At 43.7% G+C, this 19118-nt stretch overlaps 1 protein-coding gene across 1 annotated transcript in view; it reads right to left on the bottom strand.

The window, feature by feature from the left end:
- LOC310713404 (myelin P2 protein-like) overlaps positions 1-19118 on the bottom strand; it is a 489621-nt gene that overhangs the window by 395384 nt on the left and 75119 nt on the right. The gene's annotated exons all lie outside the window — the stretch shown is intronic.

Raw genomic sequence — 19118 nt, forward strand, 5'->3', positions numbered from 1 at the left:
GGGAGGCCGTGCATCCTATTTTATAGAGGACTGTCCTTTGTTTGGAGGGCAGTCCAGTCCAACTCAGTCTCAAGATAAAGGAACACGTGATGGTTCTTGGAGTTGGCCATCAACAGAGCACCTGGAAAGCAGAATAAGCAAGGCACACAGAACTTGCTCAGTCTTCCCACAATGGTGGTATGTCTCTACACTAAATTACAGAATTTCTCCCTTAATTTGTAGCTATATATGTGCATTAGTGTCTGCAAATTTTATGCAAATCAGAAGGTTTTTTGGTCCTTTTTTGTGATTGTCTTAAGTGATGTGTGCATGGGCTCCTCCACAGAAAATTATCTGAATAGCACCCTAGAGATGTTCATGAATCAAGCTCCTGAATTAATCACTGGCTTCATATACGCTTAGGATAGTTGAAATCATGACACTTGCACTATTTATAACCAGAGCAAAATACTGACCAGTCCTCTGAGGAAAATGCATATGGAAAAGAAACTGTACCTATTGTGATGGTAAGGAAGCACTGAAAATAAAGGAACATTATTATTCTGCAGAATCAGGGTGCTTGACTTTATAACTCTGCTTAGCATTAGCATTTTAAGGCAAAACATTAATGAGAGAACTGTGAAAATCCATCACACTAAAAGAGATCAAATTTTATGATCAATATGTAAATTGGTTCCTGGGCAGAGGTGAATAAATCATGATGTAATATCTAGATTTTATTAGACCACAACATTCATGAATATATTCTTCAAGGACAGCTTTTACTTTAATAAGTATCTTGGCTGATTATCTCTCATGCGTCCGTCCTCAAATTGTGCTGAGTGTGTTTTTACCTTACCATCCTTGAAACTGGTTTCACTCCAAGTTTTCACTCCATTGGCAGCCTAGATAATGGCCCATACAGTAGACATTAGCTTGGCAAAGTCTTAACTCTCCCATCGCCTTGAAAAAGCCAATATGCTGTTGTCATGGACTGGTTGGACACAGAGGAATGACGGGAGGAACCAGCTGAGAAGCCACCAGGGGAAGAAGGCTTAGAGCCTGGGGACTGGTGATGGGACAACAATGAGTGGTCAGAAGGAGAAGAAGAAAGAGAAGACTGGGGGGAGGATGTGTCGAAAGCTGAAGAAGTAACAGGGCTTACTGAGCTGGGAGAGTTTGTGGCAGAGAGAAGTCCAGAATCAGAGGCCGAAGCTGAAGCAGGTGAGTGGGAGGAGAGAGGCAAGAGGCAGTGATGAGTCAGGCTGGTGAAGAGTCATGAGTGTCTCCCCCTCCTTCCCCCACTGTTTCACAGAACCAGAAAAGGGCTGAAATGGGTGGAGCTGTGACAGGTTTCACACAGACTCAGTCTCTGATTGCTTGGGAAAAGCCCTGGAGTGAGGGGACTTAGATGGCTGCGAGGAGCTGGGGACTTTCAGTCTTGGCAACTGATTCATGGGGTAAGACCTACCAGGGATGAGCTGCTGTGCTCATTAGGCCTAACACTTAATAGATTCCCCCCATTCCATTCTACAGCAATGTTTTGGCGCTCCCTGCAGGATGGCATCCAGTGTGGCTGCACCAGTCTTGCTACTCCAAAACTGCCTCTGTGGCTAGTCTAATGCCCTCTGGAGATGGTTAGAGTCTACCTCCCATCAGCCACATTGTCCAATGGGCAGAGATGTCCAACAACATATGGAGGATACCACGTTGGCTACCCTCGCCATAGGATACCAATGCAATTTTCGTGGAATGTTTTGTCATTTCTGTGGGTTGTAAACTGCCTTGAGTACAGTAATATAGAAAAGCTTTTTAATATTGTAATCTTTCACTCCTTGGGCACTTAAGAGTTAAAGGCCAGCACCAAAAGTGCCTTAGAAAGCCCCATGACCTCAGAGTCTGAGTTGAAATTCTAAGTAGCAGAACAGGTTTTGGTAATGCATTTGGTAATGCATTCAAAACCCAAAGGCTATGATCTCTGCTGCACAATTGTTAACTCTTTGGCAATGTTTCACCTGACCTTCTAGCACTGATAGACATCAAAGGGTCAGACTTCTGTATGATAAAAATAATGGCATTGCTATCTTGCACTTCCAAGTATTACCTTCTTCTTGAATGGTCCACATTTATTTTAACCATTTGAAACGGATACATAAACACTTATCAGGGCTCACAGAAATGCATTCTCCTCTGGATGAAATGTGACAGCTGTCTGAGTGCTTCTACTGATAAATGACAATAGCTTAGGGCTAGGGATTGCATACAATCAAATCCAAATGAACATGCAGGAAGAGCTATAAACAGGTAAGAAGCCCAATATGTTGGATTTAAGACATCTTGCACAGCTGTTATTTCACACCTAAACATTTTGTTGAAGGGAAGTACCACTGAGAGGAGGAGATTAGAAGAATGCATTTGCTTCTGCTTTAAACAAACCACAGTTTCTCTTCCACACTTGGAGAGCTGTAGTTTGTTTAAACTTCATTCAAAGAAGCCAAGGTTCCTGTTTCAACTCCTGGCTTATTTACTAACCAGAGTGTAAGCAAAACACAGATTTCCCCCCAGTTCAGCTGTAACAAATAACTCTTGCTTGTTGAAAATCTCCTGATCTTTTTCTCTAGTGCCTGTTGGAAGAGAGGATCAGGAAGCAAACAAGATAAAGCTTGCTCTGGGTTGCTCAGGAAGTAGCAAACCAGGGTTTCCTGTTGTGTCTGAATCATTCGTTAATATAGAGAAAAATGGGGGATGGGGGTGTTTTTTAAAAAGAAAACTACAGAAATTCTTGAGCTTTTTTTACAAGTATGCTAAAGAACGTGATTTTTCGAATGGAAAATCTAGATCCAGAATGATGTGCCGCCTTTTGGAAATTTCCCTTGGACATCAATTCTGCCTTTGAAATCTCGGTAATGTCTGGGAAGATCCAGACACGTGGCAGCAGTAGTTTCTGATAATTGATAACTTTGGTGTATTTTGGTTGTTCAAATCAGTGTACGTAAAAACAAAACGGAAAGCAAATTTCCTATGGGCACCTATGACTGGACTTCACCTTGAGTTAAATATTTAAGAAAACAGCAATATCCAACCAAACAAGTGTCTCAACACTTCTTAAAGCAGTGTCGCAGGTAGAAACAGGCCCTTTGTATCATTCTACATTTTTTAAATTGTAGAATCAGTGTGCGCGTGAATCTTTAAGCCCTGTAGGCCTCTGTGTCAGGTTCTTGGGATTTCCCCCAGGCAACAATCCTTCTCCTGTCTCTTTCTCACCCAGCTCACCGGCCTTGAAATTTCCTCCTAGCTGGAATGTGTCCTTGACTTCTGATAATGACTTTTGCTCTCCTGGAAGATGGAGAGGCTGTGTGTGAGATTGTGCACCAGCCTACTGTACAAAGGTAACTTTAACATCCATCACTGATGTGGTCTTCAGAAGGTTACCCAGAAGAGAAGGCTAAAATAAGTTTCCCTACCCTGTGGAACACCCTTCCAGCAGATGTCAAGGCGATAAACAACTACCTGACATTCAGGAGACATCTTAAGGCAGCCCTGTTTAGGGAAGTTTTTAACGTGTGATATTTTATTGTATTTTTGGTTTTTATGGAAGCCGCCCAGAGTGGCTGGGGAGGCCCAGCCAGATGGGCGGGGTATAAATAATAAATTATTATTATTATTATTATTATTACCCCTCAGTTACACCATGATAGCTCTCCTTTCCCTTTCATTATGAAAAGAAAACCCATCCTCAAAAAACAAAAACAAGTAGGTGGCATAATTTAAATTTAAGCAGCATCTCGTGATACAATTAGGAACAGAATCAAGAGCAAAGGAACACATTTTAGATTAAACACCTGTCTTGCTAAGGCATGATTTTCAAAGGCTTATTTCCTAGCGCGAATTGAGTTCAGAAGGAAATCAGCTATTTTATCATCTTTGTACGCCTTCAGATAACAAAATGGATATACTTTGTTAAAAAAAGATAACGTGATAATGGTGATACAAAGAGGGGATAAAACAAGAAAGTCCCAGCATGCCTTCCTTTCATCTTTCTGGTTTTCTGCAAGTTTCCTTACATGAAGGATTTTTGTGTGTGTGTGTTCTCTCTCTTCTCAAGTCTTGTCAAATGATTCCGAACAAAGTGTGAGATTAGTTTGGTGGCCTAAGTGCCTCTAAAACATTCTTGGCTGTGTGCATGTGGTCGCTTCTCTCCTCAGGGATCGCTGGGATTTCATCTCTCTCCGAGCCCTGGCAGGACAAAATTTAGAAAGGAAGACCGTTGGCTCATGGCTCAGTCAGCAGAGCATGGGGTTCTTAATCTCAAGGCCGTGCGCTCGAGCCCACATTGGGCAAAAGGTGCCTACATTCAGTGGCGTAGCAAGGTCAGGTGGTACTTGGTGCAGAAAATTTCTTGCCAACCCCCCCCCCATTGAAATTATTAAAAGAAGGAAAAATAAGATACAGTTGCAAGTGTTATTTTCTGGTTTATTTTACAGTACTTAACATTGTGAGCATACGCACTTAAAACCTTTTTTTACGATGGGAATTTCTTATTTTAAAAACACATATTTTTGCCATTTTGTCACCCCCCTCAGTGATGATGCCAGGGGCGGACCACACCCACCTTACCCCCCTTCCTACGCCGCTGCCTACATTGCAGGAGATTGGACTGGATGACTCTCGAGGTCCCTTCCAGCTCTACAATAGTCTATGATTCTTTGGGAAAGTGTATGTACGTTTAAGTGGGTCGCGGGTGGCGCTGTAGGTTAAACCACAGAGCCTAGGACTTGCCGATCAGAAGGTCGGCAGTTCGAATCCCCACAGCGGGGTGAGCTCCCGTTGCTCAGTCCCTGCTCCTGCCAACCAAGCAGTTCAAAAGCATGTCAAAGTGCAAGTAGATAAATAGGTACCACTCTGGTGGGAAGGTAAACGGTGTTTCCGTGTGCTGCTCTGGTTCGCCAGAAGCGGCTTAGTCATGCTGGCCACATGACCCGGAAGCTGTACACCGGCTCCCTCGACCAATAAAGCGAGATGAGCCTCAACCCCAGAGTCGCTCACGACTGGACCAAATGGTCAGGGGTCTCTTTACCTTTACCTTTTATGTACATTTATAAACAAAGAACTTAAAACCACCACACAGACTCTGACTTGCCCCTTTTGGGAAGCAACTGGTAAAATCTAATGCAAGTCAAGAACTACGGAGAGCCAGTGTAGTGTAGTGATTTAGAGAATTGGACTTAGGCAGCATACGCACCCTACATTTGAAGCATATGGCTTCCCCTAAACAATACTGGGAACTGTAGTTTGTTAGAGGTGCTCATATGTATAACTCAGTGAGTGGGAAATCAAAGTTCCCATGACTCTTTTCTTGGGGATGTGCTTTAAATGTATGGTCTGTATGCAGCCTCAGACCAGATAGATCCAGATACAGATTCCCACTCGGCTATGATACTTACTGGGTGACTCTCTAAGTTCCACTTTGCTAACTTTGGATTTAGTTCAGAGTAAGCATAGGGGGAAATTTTGATTCAGTTCTCATCCAAATCCAAATTTATGAAATCTGCACTTTCTAAAACAATATTAGAACCAAAATACAGCCACCCTCCAAAATTCATATTTACTTGGATTTTGTGATGCTGTTCTCCAACCAGTGCTTGCAAAAATGCCTATATTGTGGGAAATGCACAAAAAAGAAAAATGTTTCTGAAAATAATATACAAAACCTACTTACATTGCTCCGTTATTCTCAGAAACCTGCAACCAGGTTCCAGGCTGTTTCGTGATATATAGTTATCCAGTAAGTGGCAGCAAATAACTTAAGAGTAACCAGCAATGAATTCAGTAAAGCAAGTTCACATAGGCTCTCTTTGATGAACAGCTAAGGCGCTTTCAAGATTTGATGTTTCACTTGGGCCTTTTTCTTTCTTTTTTTACAAGGAAGGTAAAGCCAAAAGAGGCTGAAATTCGAGGAAAGCAGGATGAAGGAGACTTTCAGTTAGCAGTGTGAAGCTAGAAAAGAAGGTTTGCGGCAGGTTGGTAAAGTCTGATAATAAAATTTGGTTTATGGGATTGAGATGATGTAGAAAAAATAACCGCCCTGAAGGTTAATGGCGAGGGAATCTTGCAGACCCCTTTGACCTTTCCTGTTCTGGTCAAGCTCATAGGCATGAGACCACCAAAATTAGTGTAAGATGAAAAGATGATTATATCTGTTTCTTCACAAAAAATAAATTGAGGTGCTTAATATACTTCCAAAATTACATAGAAAAGTGAAGGTATAAAAGGGCATAGCCGAATGGCATGAAGTATCGCAACTTTGCAGAAGGGCTGTTGCTCACTGAAATATGCATCTTGCATGCTGAAGGTCTCAGCTTCAGTTCTTGGCCTCTCTAGGTATAGCTGGGAAGGATTCCTGCCTGAAACCCTGGCAGGCTGCTGCCAGTCAATGTAGACAGTACTGAACTTGATGGATTAGTGGTTTTACTCAGTATAAGACAGCTTCCTACATTGCTATTTTTTTTCAGAAATTAAGTAAGTCTTGGTTTGGTCAATGCTGGATAGAGACCACCTGTGAACTCTATGATGGAAGAAAGGGAGGTGGTGGTTTTTTCCATTCGTCTTTTAGGAATCTCAGTGTTTATTACTCACTATAAGGTGTAGCAGAGTGCTCCATTAAGATTCCACCTTTAGTATCCAATGAGAACCTTGAGCAGATTCTCAAGGATATTCACCTAAGTTGTTGCTTAAAGCAAAACCCTGAGGTTCAGTGCGGTTTCATTGGAGCCGAACTGTGTTCCAGCCATGAAAAGGCAAGAAGAAGAAGAAGAAGAGGAGGAGGAGGAGGAGGAGGAGGAGTTTGGACTTGATATCCCGCCTTTCACTCCCTTTAAGGAGTCTCAAAGCGGCTAACATTCTCCTTTCCCTTCCTCCCCCACAACAAACACTCTGTGAGGTGAGTGGGGCTGAGAGACTTCAGAAAAGTGTGACTGGCCCAAGGTCACCCAGCAGCTGCATGTGGAGGAGCGGAGACGCGAACCCGGTTCCCCAGATTACGAGACTACCGCTCTTAACCACTACACCACACTGGGAGTTGTTGCAGTGTTCTGCCACTTTCCTTCAGCCCCTCTGAAACAAAAAATAGATGGGATAGCTTCCACCTGCAATAGCTTACTTTTAAAATAGTCAGGCGCGAAGGGCCATGGCTCAGAGGTAGAACATCTAGCTTGCAGGCTGGTGGTCCAGGTTCAGTCCCTAACATCTCCAGGCTGTGCTGGATATGTCACCTGTTTGAAATCCTAGGACTCAGTTAGACTGGTAAAGAAAAAGTTATTTACATGCATTGTATGTGCAATATAACATTGTGCCACCAGATGGTGATGTGGAGTCCCCTTTTTTCTCTACCAGTTTTCCCTGTTTAAATTCACAGTGCTTTAAATTGAAACACTTCTCTGTTGTGTCTAGATCAGGCCCTGGGGAGCTGCTGCCAGTCAGTGAGTGTAGAGAGAAGTAAACTAGATGGACCAAGGGTGTCACTTGGCAGAAGGCAGCTTATGTGTTGTAATTGTGGTGTAAGGGAGAGATTTTACTTTCTTGGGCTCCATAATCACTGAAGATGGTGACAGCAGTCACCTCACAGAGTATTTGTTGTGGGGGAGGAAGAGAAAGGAGAATGTTAGCCACTTTGAGACTCCTTCGGGTAGTGATAAAGTGGGATATCAAATCCAAACTCTTCTCTTCTTTGTGGGGCATAGGAATTCGTTCCTCCCCCCCCAAAAAAAATAGTCCGACCCCACACAAGGTCTGAGGGACAGTGGACCGGCCCCCTGCTGAAAACGTTTGCTGACCCCTGCTCTTGAGGGTCCCATGGACTGCAAGACGATCAGCCCTATCCATTCTTAAGGAAATCAACCCTGAGTACTCACTGGAAGCACAGATCCTGAAGCTGAGGCTCCAATACTTTGGTCACCTCATGAGAAGAGAAGACTCCCTGGAAAAGACCCTGATGTTGGGAAAGATGGAGGGCACAAGGAGAAGGGGACGGCAGAGGACGAGATGGTTGGACAGTGTTCTTGAAGCTACCACATGAGTTTGACCAAATTGCGGGAGGCAGTGGAAGACAGAAGTGCCTGGCGTGCTCTGGTCCATGGGGTCACGAAGAGTCGGACACGACTAAACGACTAAACAACAAGGGTGGCACTGAATTTGAGAGCCAATGAGGATCTCCTCTGCAGGTTTACATTTTACTCAGGGTATGTATCTGCTTTGAGCATTTGGGCTCCCCTGCACCGAAGTGCAGAGTACAAAATAGAATTCATAAGCTGTTTATTTATAAGGGCATGCTATTAACAGGGTTATGTCCAGAACACAGCCTTATTTCTATTAGGGGGTATAGGTACAGAAGCAAGAGTCACCACTGGCTTATCATTCTTTTGCTTGAAAAATTAACACACTCTTTATAACTTCCCTCCTAATTAGCAGAAGCCAGCCATTCCCTGGAGAATAGCACAGCCTTCTGCAAAATAAAGCTTTGTGGGAGGCTCCTGGAAGCAGAGCACCAGATGAGTAGCTGATAAATTCTAGAGGGGAAACTGTGCTAACCTGCTTGCAGGAAAAAAAATAACATAGAGTCCCGTGCCACCCTAAAGACTGGCACGTTTGTGGCACCAGTTTGGAGGGGATCCAAAATTTCAGGGTTTCTAGTTAGTGACGCTAAATTAGCTGGCAGGAGGAGGTGGGGGATGTTATTACAAAGTGAAGGGTGGAGACCAAACAATGAAAGAGATAAGAGCATCCCCATTGTGATGCAGAGCCAACTGCAAAGAAGCAAAAAGGGTCAGTGATTCAGAGGGAGAATTACTCTATTTAGTGGGCTGCCAATCCTAATCTCAATTGATCTGTGATTGTGTCAAATCTGCATACTGATAGCAGCTCAGCAGCATTTTTTTTAAAAAATGAGATCTGGGGTTCAAACTGTTGTTTCTAGGTGGGTGGAAGGACAGGGACCGCTGATAGGATCCCTCCTCCTTTGTAATGCCCTTAAAACCTGAGTACTGTACTATTTCTTTATTTAAATATTTATGTTATTTGGTAACTGCACGCTCATGAAAGGGTAGTATAGCATCTTTCAACATCTGTTACTGAATGTCTTGACAGGCTGAAATGTTCTCTTGCCAGTGTGTTACCATCTTCAACGCCTGACTTGTGTCCTTTTCTTATTTTTGCACAGAAACTGTGTGGTTTGGCTGATGTAAATAACTGAATGGCACTGCTGGAGCATTATGGCCTGTATATATGCATCATATGTTAGGACATTTGCTGGTGAATACTCCCTTGATGGCATGGCTGAAGATGTGAGGTCCTGCAGTAGTGTTATCTGAACAGATATGGGGACAGAGTTAGCACCAAGTCTTGCTATATGGCTACTTCCTGGATTTGTATATCCATTGGATGGTCCATTGTTGTTGGTGAGTTGCTGCTTCAGGTTGTGTGTATGCAGGGCGGGGGGGGGGGGACTCTCCCCATATAAGCCACCTCTCCCTATATAAACCAAGGTGGCCTCTGTGATTAGCATCTGAGGCCCTTCTCTGTGTGCCTCCTCCACAAGAGGTCCGGAGGGTGGCAACGCAAATTAGCTGGCAGCAGCAGGAGGGCCTTCTCTGTTGTGGCTCCTTGTCTGTGGAATACTCTCCCCAGGGAGGTATGCCTGGCGCCTTCATTATACACCTTTAGGAGACAGGCAAAAACCTTCTTCTTCAACCAGGCCTTTGGATGATTAATTTTATTGGGCCTTTTAAATGTGTTTGTGGGAGGGGGGGTTATTGTTTTGTTGTGTTGTGTTGTGTTGTGTTCTAACTATTAAATTGTGTTTTTATCCTGTATTTTTATCTTGTGACAGCCCCGATAAAACATTGCCCCCCCATGTTTCTTTGGGTTTTTTGAGGGGGCTGGGCCCCCTGTGTTCAGAGGACATTTGATATTGCTCCCTGGCTCCTTGTGATGTCACACACGCGAGTTATCTGGAGAAGATGGACCCCCTACTAATGTGAGTCCCTTGAATTGGGCCCAGAAACAAACTGGTAGCCAATGCAGCTGTTTTAAGCAGGGTTTATGTGAGTTATTTCCTAGGAAGTGGGCTGTAGATCAAAATTGTCCATCTCCAGACTGGGACATCTTCTCTGAGGGATTTGTTGCTTCTGCAACACAGATTGTAACAGGACTCCAGCAGAGGGAGCTAAAGAGGACTTTCTTCCAGGAACTGGAGATTGAAGTTCCCAGCCAGCTCCCGTAAATAAATCAAAACTCAGAAAGGATTTTTTTGGCTCCGGCTATGCACTTTGGAGCCGCTTCAAAAGTTTCTCCTTCCTAAGTGATTGTATTTTAAAAAGTCTAACCTACACAGTTTGTGCAGGACGTGCAGAACCATTGATGTGTGCTTATTTATTCTTTCATAGGAGGCCACCACACTGTTCGCTGCAGCATTTCCTTTCTAGTGTGTGCAACCCTCCGTCCGTTTTAGCTTGGGCTAAGGAGAGGTCCTTTACACTGCAACATTATGCTTGACATAGTCCACTGTATTTGAAAGTGAGCTACCCACACAATAGACCTGACCAGAGGCGGATTTAGGAGAGTGTGACTGGCACTGGGTGCAGAGACTTGGGGGTGCCACAGGGGGCATCAAAACTATTATTTAGAACGGAGCACGAGAGGGCGTGCCAAATTTTGGCGTCACACAGGGCACCGCTGAAATTTGAGACCCCAAGGTCTGGCACTGACCTGACGAGTGTTGAATTAAGCAGGGGCCAAATAGTTTTAAATGGGACATTTAGAGCTGAACTCAACTTACCCAGCTCTCTAGTGGAAGCCAGTGCTAGGACAATGGGGCTTTCCACTTCTCCTCCCCCTCTCGCCACCCAAATCCACTCTCAAGGGTTGGGAACAGCACACAGGAGAAGAGAGGGGACGGCTGGGTGCAGCACATAGATGGAGAGTGGCTGGGCTGATGGGAGTTGTAGTGTAAAACATCTGGAGAGACCAGGTTAGCCAAGACTGGCTTAAACCAGATGTTTTGTGGCAGGATCATAACTGGCAAGAGAGCCAGTGTGGTGTTATGCCTATAGTGCTGGACTAGGGCAGGGGAGACCTGGATTCGAAACTCAACCCAGTCATGAAGCTTACTGAGTAAGTTTGGACCTGTCACTTTCTCACAGGGTTGTTGTCAGTATGAAATGGGTGGGGGAAGCGAAGGACCACGTATACCACTCTGAGATGAAGCGTGGGGTATAAATATGGTATGGTACATTATTGCTAGCACTGAGGTCACAGAAAGTTGCCTTGTCCTTGCACTCAGAGGATTGGTTCCTATGGCTCAGTACAGTGGTACCTCAGGTTAAGTACTTAATTTGTTCCAGAGGTCCATTCTTAACCTTAAACTGTTCTTAACCTGAAGCACCACTTTAGCTAATGGGGCCTCCTGCTGCTGCCATGCCGCCGGAGCCCAATTTCTGTTCTTATCCTGAAGCAAAGTATTTAACCTGAAGCAGTATTTCTGGGTTAGCGGAGTGTGTAACCTGAAGCGTATGTAACCCGAAGCGTATGTAACCCGAGGTACCACTGTATTGACTAACTTGTGGTGCTCCAGACCCTAAAACTCCCGTCAGTGCCATCTAGCATGGCCAGTGGCCAATGGTCAGGGATGATGGAAGTTTTGGCTTGGCAACATCTGGGGCTTTTGTGTGTCACGTTGACTAACCCTGTTCTACACGGACCAGCAGCAGTTTTCCAGGCTTTTGGAATTTCCAAAACCCTACCTAGAGATGCCAGCACTCCTGTCTAGTTTTAAGCTGCTTCCACTCCTCTGAAATCAATTGGTGTTTAGACAGGTACAGGTAGGTAGCCGTGTTGGTCTGCCGTAAGGTAAAGGTAAAGGGACTCCTGACCATTAGGTCCAGTCGTGGCCGACTCTGGGGTTGTGGCGCTCATCTCGCTCTATAGGCCGAGGGAGCCAGCGTTTGTCCGCAGACAGCTTGCGGGTCATGTGGCCAGCATGACTAAGCCACTTCTGGTGAACCAGAGCAGCGCACGGAAACGCCGTTTACCTTCCTGCCGCAGCAGTACCTATTTATCTACTTGCACTTTGACGTGCTTTCGAACTGCTAGGTTGGCAGGAGCAGAACCGAGCAACGGGAGCTCACCCCGTCGAGGGGATTCAAACCACCGACCTTCATGATCAGCAAGTCCTAGGCTCTGTGCTTTAATCCACAGCGCCACCCACGTCCCTTGGTCTGCCGTAGTTGAAACAAAAACAAACAAACAAACAAAAATCCTTCCAGTAGCACCTTGTTGTTGTTGTTTAGTCGTTTAGTCGTGTCCGACTCTTCGTGACCCCATGGACCAGAGCACGCCAGGCACTTCTGTCTTCCACTGCCTCCCGCAGTTTAGTCAAACTCATGCTTAGAGACCAACTAAGTTTGTTATTGGTATGAGCTTTCGTGTGCATGCACACTTCTTCAGATACCTGGTGTTTAGACAGTCCAACTTATATATTTATTATTACATTTATATCACACCTTTTCCTCCAAGGAGATAAAGGTGGCACACATTGTTCTTCCCCTCACCATTTTATCTTCACAACATTTACTGTGAAGTAAATTAGGCTGAGAGACAGTGACTGGCCTGAAGTTGTCAATACAGCTTCATCAGTGGGAATTTGAACCTGGGTTTCCTTGGTCCTAGCCCATTATTCTGACTACCAGGCCACAACTGGCTCTTCACACTCCAACCTGTGCATTTTCTTTGGAAATGAGGATGCTGAGAGGAATCCAGAACCAGACTTTGCAACAGGTCAGGTCCCTTCCGAGGCACATTTGTAACGGAATAAGATTGCAGCACAAAACCCACAGTAATGTTTGTAGCAACCACTTCTAAGTTGCATGGAATAAACTTGTCAGTGTGGCAGGAGTATTTGACTTGGAGCATTTGTAGGTTTTGGCTGGAATCTGAAGCAGCAGCAGATGGTGTGACCACAGGAACTTATAGAGCAGGTTTTCCTCATCGACACATTAGATAGTCAGAACACCGTATTGGATCTGGTTGCTGAGATAGTAAGTGCTTGAGGAATCTCAGAGCAAATAAAGACAATGTAATAAGTGGTGCAGGAATTAACTGGAAGGTTGTCTGTAGCATTTGAACTGAAACAGAAAATTAGATGGTGGACTGATTGGTGGGGCCAATGCGTGTCCATCTCTGTGTGCACACATAAAATGATACTGGAGTTTAGGATGTCAGTGACTGCCTATTGGCTGGGACTGCCTAGTGGGCCCCATTGGCAGAACTTGGGGTCTCAAATTTCAGCAGTACCGCTGAAATTTGGTGCCCCCTGCCTCTAGCCTTTGTAATAAACAAAAATCTGCCCTTTTCCCCTTATGGGGTATCCAAGAGCCCGTATAGAGTCCTTACGTGGGTTGCCTATTGGTAGGAGAAAATAAGAGGCCAACTAGAGAATATTGAGAAGCAAAGCAGCTAGTAATCCTGATCTTTATTGATCTATTGCAACAGGGTGCTCCCCTCACCCGCAGGAAAGGAGGAGAACCCCAAACAATGGCGCACAAGGCCTTATATAGACATTTTAAATTGCCTTCCCTGGAGCTCAAGTCCACCCCTCCATACATCATACATACATCACAGAAGGGGTGTAACCCAAGACTACCCCCCACAAACATCATGCCTACATCACAGAAAAGGTCTACAACAGAAATCTGAGTACGTTGTTTATCTCCTGTCCTCACCCTATTCATACACAGACATATCCTTAAGACAGGATTTGGGAACGAAAAGACAATGGGGAGGCTTTTCCATTTTCCTTCGACCTTGCAGAGAAATATTTGAGATCAATTTAGGAGGGACAAAATGGTTTCAGGACTTTTTCTATATACCTATGCAGTTATGAACATATATATATATATATATATATATATTTATATATATATATATATAAATTTAACCTTCCATTCAACAACATAGTTACTGTAGCACCTCCAAGGCTCCATGCCCAGTGTGACCAAACTGGTTGCGCTCCCCTAAATCTGCCTCTGGTGGAGAAGGGAGGAAGAGATGGCAATGCAGGCATATTTTTAAAGTATTTCTCTCCACCCCCACCCCCCCTGCATAAGTTTGCACAAACTTTCATCATGTGGTAGATGAATTTACAAAGACTACAGCTATGAACTGCTTTCCACAATCCATTTCCTAATCAAATTTCGAGTCCTTGTAAGGAGTCATCCACAAATGACTTTGGAACCGAACAATTAAATATATTGTAAGAAGTTATTCCATGTGTTTACTTTCAACTGCTGAGGTGATTCCTGCTCCAAAGAATACCACAAGGAGTGGGATGAAATATTTCGAGGGCCCTGTATTAAAATAGGAATGTGTTATTCCCTGCCCAGGTTCTGTTTTCAAGTTTAATTTCAGATTTAACATACGTAAGCATTTGTTTGTTTGTTTCATTAAACCTCATAACAAGAGTTCACTGGAAAGCTTGCAAAGCAAGGAAACAAATCTTAAAATACAATATAAAAGCTGCCATTAACTGATTAAAACAAAGCACTTGGTCGTAATACATCTGCTGGACAATTTTTACTTGCTGTAGTCTTTTTGATTTAATCAGTATGACGTGTTTTTGCAGCAGATGTCATCAAGCTGGTGCCACTGAAGGGCATATCTAGGCAACGAGTGTAAACTACTTTCACGGTCATGTCGTTCTCGTCAAGGATTCCTGGGAGTTGTAGTCCCCAGTAAACGCTGAAAATCTGGGTGCTGCTGTTTAAGGGCTGCGTACATGCACATCCTTCTTAAACCAGCTTCTTAAACTAGCCAACCAACCTCCTGACTGTGAGTCTTAAAGCCTTTTACCTGGTTGAGGCCACGTTAAAACGAGCCAGATGGCACCCTATTTGGGCTTTTGCCTACGTAGGGATGGCAGGAAGGAAGCCCAGCTGTGAGCAGAAGAGCAATTAATAATTAATGGAGTCGCAAGGCATCCTTTCCCGCATCTCTCTGAGGATCACTGTTTACGTGAGCAAGAGATGATTGGATTAAAACTGGCAGCCTTATTGTGTTAAGTGAGATGACGTCAGCGGCTGCTCAGCCAAAAATGAAAAAAGAATGAAAATGAAATCAGCTCTTTATGAGAGGGGCAGAACCATGGATCGCTTTTCTATCCCCTGTAAAATAATCCTTCACACACTTACCTTGCAGACAAGAACTGCTGTAATTGCAGCACCTCCATGAGTAAGGCAGAGGGATTCTAGCCAAGGCAAGAGAGCACAGATATAGTGCCCCTTTGCTGGAAGTTGCCTGCCGCTCTTTTGTGCTGGTGCATTCGCTCCTACTGCTGTACAACTGTGCAATTTATCCCAGGTTTTTTAAAGGGTCCAATCCTGTGTTTCCCTGTTTGAGGAACTAGCGTAGTTGCGACCATGCTACATGACTGTGTTTTTTAAATCGCTTTTCAGTTGTAAACCAAACAAATGCTTAACATACAAATGCAATGAAATGTAGCTTGGCGAATTAATGAAGAAAGCCAAGACCCTTTAGCAATTACCATATTTTTCGCTCTATAACACGCACCCGACCATAACACGCACGTAGTTTTTAGAGGAGGAAAATCCGTAGGCATGCCACCCGTAGGCATTTCCTCCATAACACGCACAGACATTTCCCCTTACTTTCTAGGAGGAAAAAAGTGAGTGTTATGGTGCAAAAAATACGGTAATACATGGAGACACAAGTAAAGAACAGAACGTAACGCAAACGGCTTAATCCAACGAGTCTCTCCATAGTCCCCTGTGGGCTTGGGTTGGTCGCCTTGTTTGATCGTCTCTGTGTTTACAGATAATGAATGGTTGTCCAGGAGACTAAAAGTAGAATGGATTTGTCTTTCCTTTGGCTAGTCAGGTTTTCTGCCAGTGTGACATTCCAAAACACATAGCAGCTATGGCATTTTGGACAAACCAATAATGCAAGGTCAAGAATGATCCGGGTCAATGATCTGGGTCAATGTTAATATACTGTCAGTGGTTCATAAGCAAAGCCTTAAAAGAATGAAAATACCAGCATCTCTTCCATTCCACGCATTCCTTCCTCCTGGCTTTATCTTTATCCTTAGAGAAATGTTATCAGTAGTATTTGGAATCAAATTTGTGGCAAGGGGGTCTGCTTGGATATGAACCATTATTTTGGAGATATCATATATCACTCTGAATGAATGCTGCAAGTACCAGTTGACTAAATCAATCTGGTAAGAACCTGAGGTTCTAAAGTGGTGTATCAAATGTAAAGAAAATGTGACAGTGAAAGTACTTCAAACATGAGGTGGTAACATCCTTGAAAAGGACATTGTGATTATTTGATAGCATTAGCTATATTGAGCCTCAGGACAAGGAGGCTTTAGCTCAGGGGTCAGCAACCTTCACCGTCCCTCAGACCATGTGGTGGGCTGGACTATATTATTTTGGGGGAAATGAACAATTTCCTATGCCCCACAAATAACCCAGAGATGCATTTTAAATAAAAGGACACATTCTACTCATGTAAAACACGCTGATTCCCGGACCGCCTGTGAGCCGGATTGAGAAGGTGATTGGCCCACATCTGGCCCATGGGCCTTAGGTTGCCTACCCCTGCTTAGCTAGTGTTAGCCTACTATCTTGTATATGCATCACACTAAACAATTGTTTTACTTTTCCCACATGCAGACCTCAAGAAGGACTCTGTAGTGGCACATGGAGAGAATGATGTCTTGAAGAAGTCACCAGACCCTTATATATAGTGAGAGGGTGGGGAGGGGTATTACTCAGAAGGGTGGTGGGAATGGGTGATTGGCTGGTAGGTGTGGTAAACTTTTGGTAGGTGTGGTGACTTCAGTTTCAGTGTATCTGAAGAAGTGTGCATGCACACAAAAGCTAATACCAATAACAAACTTAGTTAGTCTCTAAGGTGCTACTGGAAGGATTTTTATTTTATTTTATCTTTTCAGTAGTATGCATTGAAATAGGAATGTTAATTCTACCCCCCTCCCTGATAAACTATTTAAAATACAGTATTATCTTCTTCTTAATCCATTAGTTTTGTTATTGTAATGAAAGTGAGATTTTGTTAGTGTCCATAATTGAATTGTAAAGGCTAAAGGCTGAATTACTTAAGAAGTTAAGTAGTTAAAAGAAGTTTAAAGCTTTTAATCCTAAGCATGCTAAGAAGATGCTGCTCTTTCGCCTCAGGTGTGAGGCTGTTTAAGGGGAAAGAGGACACAAGGTGACTGGGAGACTTTTGAAGACCAAGTGAAAGAAAGGTCTCTTTAACCTTCACTTTAACCCTCTGATGCAGCTCAGCTTTACCTATGAAATCCTCAAGGAATGATTTTTGAAATCCTGCAGAAGAAATCAGAAAGGCATGCTAACCACACAGAGAGGCTTTCAGATAATAATTAAAGTAACGCAAGACACATGACCTGCTCTGTGGTATACTAAACTTAGTTAGTCTCTAAGGTGCTACTGGAAGGAAGCCCTGCTTCTTAACACCATCATAAAATTTGTCATGGAAGTCCAATAAGATGAGGTTAGCATGCTCCTTCATCTCTCTTTATAGCTTCTGACAGATTCATGATATTGTGTTAATGTGCTATGGTTTATTTATATACCTTAAGGCCCCCCAAAGCAGCGAAGAATATATCTAATTCAAAAGATATATACAATAAATGTACTATCAATTCATTCAATAGTATGATGTCATGTACTGGCTAGATGCAAAGGAGTAGTGGGAGGCACCAGCTGGGGAACTCCCAAGGGAACCCCCAGAGGAAGAAGGCTCAGAGCCAAGGGGCTGGGGGTGGGACGACAATGAGGAGCAGAGGAGGTCAGAGGAGCAGACTGGGAGAAGGGAGGAGCAGTCGGAAGCTGAAGAGGCAACAGGGTTTAGTGAGCAGGAAGAGGCTGTGGCAGACAGCGGATCAGACTCAGATGCAGGAGAGGAGATTGTAAAGGGTTCCCCATCCCTGCTGATACTGAGCTAGATGGACCAATGGTCTGACTCAGTATAGGGAAGCTTCCTATGTTCCTATGCTATCAGATCCTTGTAAGTGAGTCTGGCAAAGATATAGAGTTATTGATCAACCCCTTTCTATAAAACTGTTGCTGAAAAGCTGCAAAATGGTCTCTGCTACAGCAAGAACACAAATTCTACTTACTGTTGCTATCTTGGTGGCTTTAACTGATTTACTTTTATGTAGTGAAGAAGGAACATTTTTCAAGAAGATTCTCTAATCACATCACTAAATAACAGATTGCCTGCAGGCAAAAATGCCACATTTTCAAATGCCCATGATCTTAACTTCCAGCAGTGACAATCTCTGCAGCAAGTGTGATATTGAATAAACACATCATTCCCTTCTTCTTGATAACTGGCTGTGAATAAACTCTTATTTCAAACCCACATATATTTTACATTAAACATGAATTAAAAGATTTTTTTTATTCTGTGAATCGGCCTGAAATCTTGTGATGAAGGGTGGAATAATAACAACAATAACAACAACAACAACAATAACAAAAGCTAGGCAAAACTCAGCTGATCACATACAGAATAATCTGAATTGTTTACAGTAAAGGTGTGGGATGATGTATGTTGTGGTAAATAAAACAAGTGAGCAAATACAAAGCCAGCAGAATCTTCAGAGGAAAGGCTGGTGGATGAGAGAGAATACACTAATACAACTCACCGCCCCCACATATTCTGAGCCCATTCCAAGCAATTAAACCTACTTATTTGCTTTATTGTGTGGGTGGCTAACCTTTGGCCCTCCAGATGTTGTTGAACTACTACTTCCATAATCCCAGAGTATTGGGCAGCAGCTGAAAGTTCATCTTCAGGCAGCACGGTGTGGTATTTAGGGTAGTGGAATAGGATTAGGGAAACCAAGCTTCAAATTCCTACTCAGCCAAGAAGCACCCTGGGTGATTAAGGAAGAGACATAACTCCTCCTTTTCCATGTCCCTGGATGCTGAAGCAGAAACAGAACTGCCTCAGTTCTCATCCCCTTCTCCCCTCTCTGGGACAACTTTCCAAGATTTTAACGCTTTTCCAATAAAACCCCATTT

The sequence above is a fragment of the Podarcis liolepis genome (genome assembly GCF_965112155.1).
Source record: "Podarcis liolepis genome assembly, chromosome: 8".
NCBI lineage: Eukaryota > Metazoa > Chordata > Lepidosauria > Squamata > Lacertidae > Podarcis > Podarcis liolepis.